Source organism: Paramormyrops kingsleyae, chromosome 8, assembly GCF_048594095.1.
Source record: "Paramormyrops kingsleyae isolate MSU_618 chromosome 8, PKINGS_0.4, whole genome shotgun sequence".
Lineage (NCBI taxonomy): Eukaryota > Metazoa > Chordata > Actinopteri > Osteoglossiformes > Mormyridae > Paramormyrops > Paramormyrops kingsleyae.
The window spans coordinates 12326794-12335794 of NC_132804.1; positions in this window are offsets into that span (position 1 = coordinate 12326794).

Genomic DNA, 9001 nt, shown 5'->3' on the forward strand with positions numbered 1-9001 from the left:
CTCTCACTATGTTTCACGGAGGGCTTTCCCACCCTCTTTCAACCAAGCCCCTCATTCTTCATCCGTTCCCCACCCTAGACTTCTACTCTGCTGTATGTTGCAATTGCATGGAAATAGATGAAACGTTCAGAATCTTTGTTCCACAAAGTGAATGTTTTTCTTTGGGCTTAGTGGAGAGAGATGGTGTGGTCTGGTTCCCATTAAAGATCCAACATCCATGGTGTGGGGGTGGTGAAGAACTTTGTCAGGATTGGGGGCAACTACTTTTTGAAAGTGATCTGAAAATTATGAATTACCATACAGTCAATCCAAAACTGCAGGAAATTAAATAAAATTCTATAATATTTAAAACAGTGGATGGGAATGTACAAGTCTTGTGTTCAGTCAAGCAAGACGCTTGTAGGTTTTAATAAATGTAACTCACCTTTATTTTTATCATAGTAAACTCCATGTCTGACTTTCTACTTTCCAATTTGCTTCTATTCTTTCCCGCACCATGCTCATAAACATTAACATAAACTTGCTTATTATTCTGCTCAGTTCTCATAATCTCAAATACAGTAATGCATACATTAAAACTTAAAAAAGCCACTTTATTTTGAAATAAGTCCAGAAGATATTATTTAAGAATTTAAGATAGCTTTATGCAATTTTAGGAAGATGTATTCTAAACAATGCAAATAGGTCCATAGCTAAGAAACAAATGGATAGGTATGAAGGGTTCAATGAAATAAATAATAAAAAAAAAATCAGATGTGTAAAATGGAATTTTTTATGTTTATATGGCAAGAACACTGAGCTATTGGTTCAGTGACAAAGACATGTTTATTGCATAAATGAAAGGTAATTAAAAAGGTCAAAAGCAAAGGAATAACTAGTAAAGCTGTGCTCACAGTCTGGAAGACAGTTGGCTTTAATGGATTATTAGTATAAAACTGGTGGGCAATCTTATCTGCAAAAGGCCGGTGTGTATGCACGTTTTTGGGATAACCTTTAGGTCAGCTGTTCAAACCCAGGTGTGAGGACTCTTCAGCCAATCAGTCCTCTAATTAGTAATCTAATTAGGAAGTTGCAGCAAAAACCGGCACACACAGCGACCCTTTCTGGATAAGATTGCCCACCCCTGGTATAAAACCATCCTTAGTTTTATCAAAGTTTTTTTGTATATAAAAATGCTTACAGATAAAAGTTTCCATGCGTGACATATTATCACGTGCAAAAACCAGCTGCATTAAACGCCATCATTTCAGTACTAACCAAGTGATTGTTTTCGCCGTTTTAAACATAGTTATTAAACATGCAAATTCTTATGCTGAACAATGTGGATATAAAAAACAGAAATGATATACTTGAAGCCACAAGCTGGAACCCTGATTTGAGCATCATCTATTTATTTGCTATTCTTGTAATTCAGCTACTGAACAACAAATAAGGTAGATTTCATTAGAAAAATAAACTGTGTACACCCACCACACGATTCATCCCATTCAGATTTTTAATAAACATCCATCTATGCATCTCCTATCTCCTTTTTCAGGTCAGGGTCCATTTTCCATTAATATATATAGTCATAAAACGACTCAACTGCACAATCGGGTTATTGTCATATTACCAGAATCCAGATTCCACATGCAGTCCTGCCCTTCCACTGTGTTCAGCTCAGCTCTCCCACCTGAAGACTGAAGTCACCTGCTTCTAATTAGTCAACACATTTTTGGGGGTCGGGCGACGGGAGATCGCCTAACTACCGCTAATCCAGTTTCAGCACCACAGTCCGCAGCCACTAATTACTCCCTCCAACATGTGCGGAAACCAAACAAACCGCCGCTGGCAGGCAATCAGCGGGTCATGGTTCACTCCTCTGGAGGCTTTTCCCAAGGAGGATTTACTGGAATCGGGAGAGACAGCGAGAGGAGGAAAGAGCTGGTCATTACTAATCCTATCACTTACTTTTTTCACTAGAAAGCGCATAAGCGTCTCCTCAATTTGGAACGACTTCTCCCCACTTGTTGGCTGACTGCCTGAGGCGGTACCTTCTCACTGAATCCTGCACTGAACTCCTGGAAGTAGTTTCATAAATAAAGCCCTGTTCAGCTGCACACGTCAGGATCCATATTCTAGGACCCTGCTGCCTGTTGACAATTCATACACTCCCACTACCTCCCTTTTTACCTCTCTGAAACAGGCCCGTAACCCCCACCCCTATGGGGGGGCTGCCCTTTGCTGCCGAGCTTGCTCTCACCTGCTTGTGTTAGGGAAAGTAAGATGGGGGGTAGGTGAAGAGAATTTCTCCGCAATAAAGTGTCATTATTAGAAAGACACAGGTCAGAAGATAGACAGATAAATAAAGCAAGAGAAGGCTCTGTAATAGCACCCCCTAGGGGTGGGGGTTAAGGGCCTTGCACAGGAGCCCACAGCGATGACTATTCTGCCGAGGCCGTGTTCAAACTGGTGACTTTCTGATCATAGACACAGAGGCTTAGCCCACTGAGTCACACGCTGTCTCAGTCCTCTTGGCTCGGAATTGAGATTTTTGTTTAGAATCTTGTTAAATATCAACTCTGAATTTGGATTTCAACTCAATCTCTGCCAGGTTTCCTAGATTTGATCCCTGCTACTTGGATATTAACAATGATTGTGGATTGTTCATTGATCATTAAACATGAGCAATCTCTTCCTTTTTCACAGAATACCTCATTTTCAGAGGATTTAGCAGGACTTGGTAAAAATTTGGAGCAACAACAGATCCATGGTGAGCATTCATCTCCTGCTGGGAGGATGCCAGTTACAGGGCACCCTGTTTACGAATGAACTGTACTAACTCTTACTGCCATGTACTGTACTAACTCTTACTGCCATGTACTGTACTAACTCTTACTGCCACTTCTGCAGCCACAGTGGCTCTTCTCCCGTTTGTTGCTACATGTACGGCTGCTGACTAGTGTATGGGGTTTTGATGCAGTGTTGTATGGTGGGTTGTGTGTGTTTTTTCCACCAACACAGAGTCAGTACTGGGCTGGTTCTTGCTTGGTGCTCTTTGAGAACCTGCCTGCATTTCCACCGGTTTCAAAAAAGAACAGAATGTAAACATGTTACATAGGTGGAAGTAAAGGTTCATATGAATTCTGTTTGTTTATTTATGTGATCAGTTGTCATTGTTGACACACAACATGCACACAACAATGAAATGTGTCCTCTGCATTTAACCCATATGTGCAAGAGGCAGCTAATTCAGCATACTCGGAACAGTACCTTGTTCAGGGTACCTCAGTGGTACTGCGCCAATTGGAGATTCAAACCTGCAATCTTACTATTACAAGTGTGCCACCCTAAACATAAGACCACCACTGCCCCTTTTAAAAAAATCTTTTTTAAAAATTTATATTTTGGATTAAGTTTGTATAAGTGACAAAATGAAGAAAATGAGCCTTTAAATTTCGCAGTTTTGAGAGTATGACTCATTGTGTTGTGTCTCTATTGCTTGTATCTACTTTTGTTTCCTTAAAGGCTGTACTTCACCCGAGTCAGTGTGTGTGAGTTTATTCTTGTTCCCACCTTAAGGACCTTGCACTAAGAATCTGCTCAAAATTGAACTTTGCTGTCCGCCTCATGATCTCTTCCCCATATGATCATCATAATTTTATTTATTCGACCTGTGACATGTTTATAATTAATAAATCTGACCAGCAGATTGATCTTTCGGTTTCCACAGAATAAAAAAATCGATGTAATGTTATTTCGCTAATAAGCTGGCAATTTGTTTCACTGCTGGCACTGGTGATATTTTTACTCTTAAGTGTTAATTTAGTGTGCAAATATGCGGGGCTCTGAGTCCAAGAAACTTCATTACAGGTAATGATTGTACTTTGCTATCTGTATATGTCAAGAAACTTGAAACAAAACATTATTGGTTATGGATTGAATTTTCTGGGTATGCGGAAGATTTGGACACAATAGTCTGTCCCACTTTCGTTTTCAGTGGAGCCATTTTCTGGCCCAGGGCCATTTTTTTTCTGGTGGAAAAGCGTGGAACCAGTTCCAGATTTGGGGAAAGAACCTGGTCCGGCACCGCGTTGGTGGAAATGAGCCCCAAAGCTTCTGGATATGACACAAGAGACTGAAAAAAACCAGGGGAACCAGGAAGTGGCTGGAGTGAACCTGTCATTCTCATGGTGTGCTGAGGTCTGTGGGACCTCTCTGTTCCTAGACAGTCATATCAGCAAACAGTTTAGTTTTCACCTGCAACCCTTCAATACCCCCTTGAAGGTCACCTCCCTGGATGGTCTGAGTCTAGGGACTGGGAAAGTGATCCATCACACTGCTACACTAAAACTTCTGTTAGGCATGATTCACTAAGAAACAATCCAGCTGCTTCTGCTCTCATCTCACTTGCATACCCCCTCAGACATCTATGGTTGTATCAGCATGACCTGCCTATATCCTGGAAATAGCATGAACTCTTGACCTAGAGCTGCCTTTCCTTATCCCACGGTTTAGTCCTACCATGTGGGGTTACATCTGTGGGCATAGTAGCAGTGTACAATGTACTGTCTGAATATCAAGATTTCAAGGTAGCTTTGCGTCCTGCACATTAGCTCTGGGACTACTCAATTGCTGTACTCTCTGGTGCATTGCTTACTCAAAGCCGAATTTTCTCACTTAAATATGAATGTAGCCCTCAGAACTGGCATATTCCCCCCTTTAACCTGCTGTTACCATCTTTACCTAATTATATCTCAGGAGTGCGTATTACCTTGTATGGAGAAGAGGGATCAGGATAAAATGGCTTTTATTGCCACTAGAAGGCACTATAAATAATTGGTTATGCCATATGGTCTCACAAATGCCCCTTTTTTCCTCCAGTCTTTTATGAATGAAATATTTCATGGCATAATTGACCAGTTTGTAATAGGCTATTTAGATGATAGCGTGACATACTCTACAAACTAGGCTATTCCTTTTTCTCAGTTCAGTATTTCCTGGTGGGGGAGTTCGAAAGTTCATAAAACTTAGTTTAGTTAAGGCACAACAGTTACATTGGCAATGAATATTAGGTTAGAAAATAATATTTTAGCTGGACTTCTATATGAATACAGATACAGAGACATATAATTTTGTTGGTTGAACAGATACAGATACAGTTCATGATGTTGCAGTACCCCTCTAACTTTGTCATTGATGTAAGATATTATATCCTTGCCTGTGCAGTCTGTACCCAATCCAAGACTCCATGGCAATTGCCCACCAGTATCATTACCTAATGGACCAGCCTATTTTCCAGGAACACTTCTTTACGCTTTGTTGACCATTTCTTTAAAATGTGCACAATGATTACCTTTCCCTACAGATGTAGAAATAGCAGAATATCTTTACTCCGGTTTTGTGATATGGATATGGAATGGTTTCTGCGAGTAAGTGTGAGCTTAAACTATAGTTACCGCCCCTGTTCTGCATCCCAGTGATGGACTACTAGTTAGGAGGGGTGACTAGGTTTGGGAAATGGCCCACATCTAGTTACTGCAAGCTGTGTGTACTCTAAATAAAGGTGCTGATTGCAGACCACAACCACCTCCCCTAGTCCACCCCAGTCAACATCTCCAGCTGTCCATGAGGGCCACCAAATTTTGTTATCCTTTACGGAAACTCAAGGTACATTGGCCCTTTCAAGATCCTCAAATGCATTCCTGTTGAAGCTGCCTTCTTGATATTGGATCTCCTCAACCTTTCATGTTTCCCTGCCACAGTCTTACACATTCTTCCAAGGCACCTACTGAGCTTCCTCTACCCCCTTGTTGGGGAGTCTGCAAGTTTGGGCTTTACAGGATTATTGGCAAAGAAAAGGTCAAGTGCAGTGCCAGCTGGATTGGGAGGGATGTAACACAGAGGAGCGGTCCTAGGTTCCTGTAAGAGACAAGGAGGAATTTGGAGGTTTGTGGTGCTGTCCATGCGGAGGTATGGGTGTTATGTTGGTCAAACCCACATCGAGAATCCAGCCCAGGACTTCACACGCACCCACTTCCTCCCTTTGAAAGTTTGTATGGTATTCTGTGATTGTAGCTGTTGCTAAGCCTTCTCTGGTTTTGCTTTTCTGTCTGTTCTCTGACCTAATTCTGTTTAATGATTCTGGAGAAGAGTTTTTTTTTTGTTGTCAAAAACACATGTGATGAATGACAGCATTGGCTTACCAACACAAGGATAACTATTGCCTTTGTCTTGAGTGGTTCACCATAATATTTGTGACCCTAAAACTTTTTTTAAACATCGCAATGAGCCTAAAATATAATATTTTTACATATAGAAGTTCAGATCCTGATTTTGCTCACCGTGGCAGACATTGAAACCAGTGGCGCAAGAAATTCCAGAACAATGGATTGTTTAATTGGAGTGCAAACTTAACTCAGAGTCCTTTGAAAGGATGCTCGAGAGATTCTATGTTCGATGTGTGTTTCCAATCCTAAACTTGTTGCCTGCATGCAAGATACACTGAGTAGCTAGTCAGCAAGTTTTCTGATGATTTACAAGTAATATTTCACCCCTGCTGAATGGTTGCAAGAGTTGGTGTCATGGGACAACACGGAAAGGGGGACACTGCTGTGGACCAGATAAGAAAAACTATTTGTTTTGCTTCAACCCTGATAGATCAGCAAGATGCAATTCTTGATCCGAGGGCATGGTCATTGGACAGGCAGACGTCAGGCAATCGGCGTTGGCTGTCAGGGGCCAGGCACGTCTTGGAGAGAGTCTGTGGACAGGCTGGAGGTCGGGAGACCTACGTAGACGATCCGTGGGCTCGGCAAAACTCGGTGTCTGAAAGGCAGAGAAAGGATCTAGAACACAGGAAGGCAGGAGAAGGGCACTTGGGAGATAACACAGCTAAAAAGGTCTTGTGTCTGGTAGCTGTGCCAGAGGTTTCCTGGGAGGTGTGGTCGACTTGCTGCAGACAATCTGCTTGACGTCACTGGGGAAGCCCCAGGGCAATCTATAGTCGCTGAGGTTTAAGAAAAAAATACATATATACATTAATATACAACTAAAATCAGACATTTTTTCCCCAAGATGACAAGTTGAAAATAGACCACTAACACCCAAACATCTGATCAGTTATCAAAAATTGATGTATGTATCTAGCCCACATAGTTGTTTATTTTATTTTATATTAATAAATTTCCACAAATCACCCTTAAATAATGGAAAGCTTGTATAATATATTACAATTGATTAAAACCTTTTTTAGCTTTACAAAATCACTTTATGTACTTGCTCAAATTTCCATCTTCACATGGAAAAATCTGAGTAGTCAAAGAATATGAGACACAGGAGAACTCTTACGTGAAGTAAATTGTGTTTTCTTTTAAATGGATGAAATGCTTTGCTGCAATAACATTTATTATACATGTGTGTTTTCACTGAAAATATTGTCTTCATATATTTATATAACATTTGAAATGTCTCACATGAGTGAATGTATATTGAAATAATGCCCAAGAACCCATTTAGGTGTAATTTAGCCTAAATGAGAATAAAACAGATTAAAACAAAATAGTAATACTTTATTAATCCAGAGGGGTAAATTATTTTTTTTGCTTTACCTCATCTTGCTTTCCATGAAACACACATTCTACACACACACAACCACACGCACACACACACGTAAGATGTGAGCTTTTGAGAAAAAATAAAAAAGAGGTAAACAATACTTTTATTCAAGTCTGAGATCAACAGAATGCAAGAGCAACTTAAATTTTATTTGTCTATTTGAAAATTTTTACTGAAATTTGATCCGCACAAAGCCAACTAGAAAATAAAATGGTCATTTGTCACAAAGAATTTTTGTCCTAGAGATCTTCAAATGATCAGTCAAGGGTATGGTGTGATTGTAAAGACATGGTTTCATTGATTCATGCTACCTTGGCAAATCACTGACCCTGGTTGACCTTGGAAATTCGACTTCAATGGGATTTTTGATCCATGTTATGCTGGTCTTCCTGGCATTTCCTTTTCTTATAATAAAACCATTTTAGGAAAACAAATCTGGGAGTATGGCGTACACAGCCCACCTCAGCCAGGATCCAGACATCACACATCATGGGAAAGACACTCATAAGGTTAGCAGCCTCATTCTGTGTTGATCCTATGGAGAAATGAGTCTAAACTAAACAATCACCTTTGGGCCCTCGGCCCCAAGCACAGACAGATACAGTAAATCATGCTTAATCGCAATTTTCTACTTATGTGAATGGTGGGAATGTAATACTTCTTCATTGTGTCAGCACAAAAAGCTTTGTCCTTGAAGTTGTTTGTATAATTTATAAGTGGGCGCTTTGCATGCAGTGTAAATGATTGAGTCATGCAGATGTGTTTTTTTGAGGAACTAACAGATCCAAAGCACTTAATGTACTTGCATTTTACAAAAAATGCAGACCACCATGTGTTCATGACTGCAATTCCTATGCTTAATGCTTGACTACCACTGAGCTAACAGCTATTTAATTACATGTAAAAAAGAATGTATATGCTGCAATGGTAATGGTATGGGATGTGGGAGTAGTGGGTGTGTCAAAAGGTTTGTGGGCGTATTGAAATGTTTGTGGGCGGGTTCGAGAGGTTTGTGGGCGTGTCAGGGGGGGCGTGTCGACAGGAATAGAGAGTGGTGAAGTGGGTGCAACCATGAGCTTTGCACTTTCTAAAAGTATGGCAGTAATTGTTAACAAGCATAAGAAATGTATATAGAACATGAGCAAATATGAAATAGGCATTTAATTATATATATCTGTTAATCATATTCATTGCCTGACCTACGTGTCACCTCAGTCCTCCTGTTGGATCATTTACAGAATTAAAACATATAGTATATTGACTATATTGTATTTTTATTGAACTGCTGGGGTCTAGTTGGCTGGCTTTTCCACCTATGGGCTGGCTAACTGATTAGCTGGTAGGTTGTTGGCAAACCACTTGCATTAGTCTGGATAGATGTTTATTTGTTATTTTTCCCTGGCTC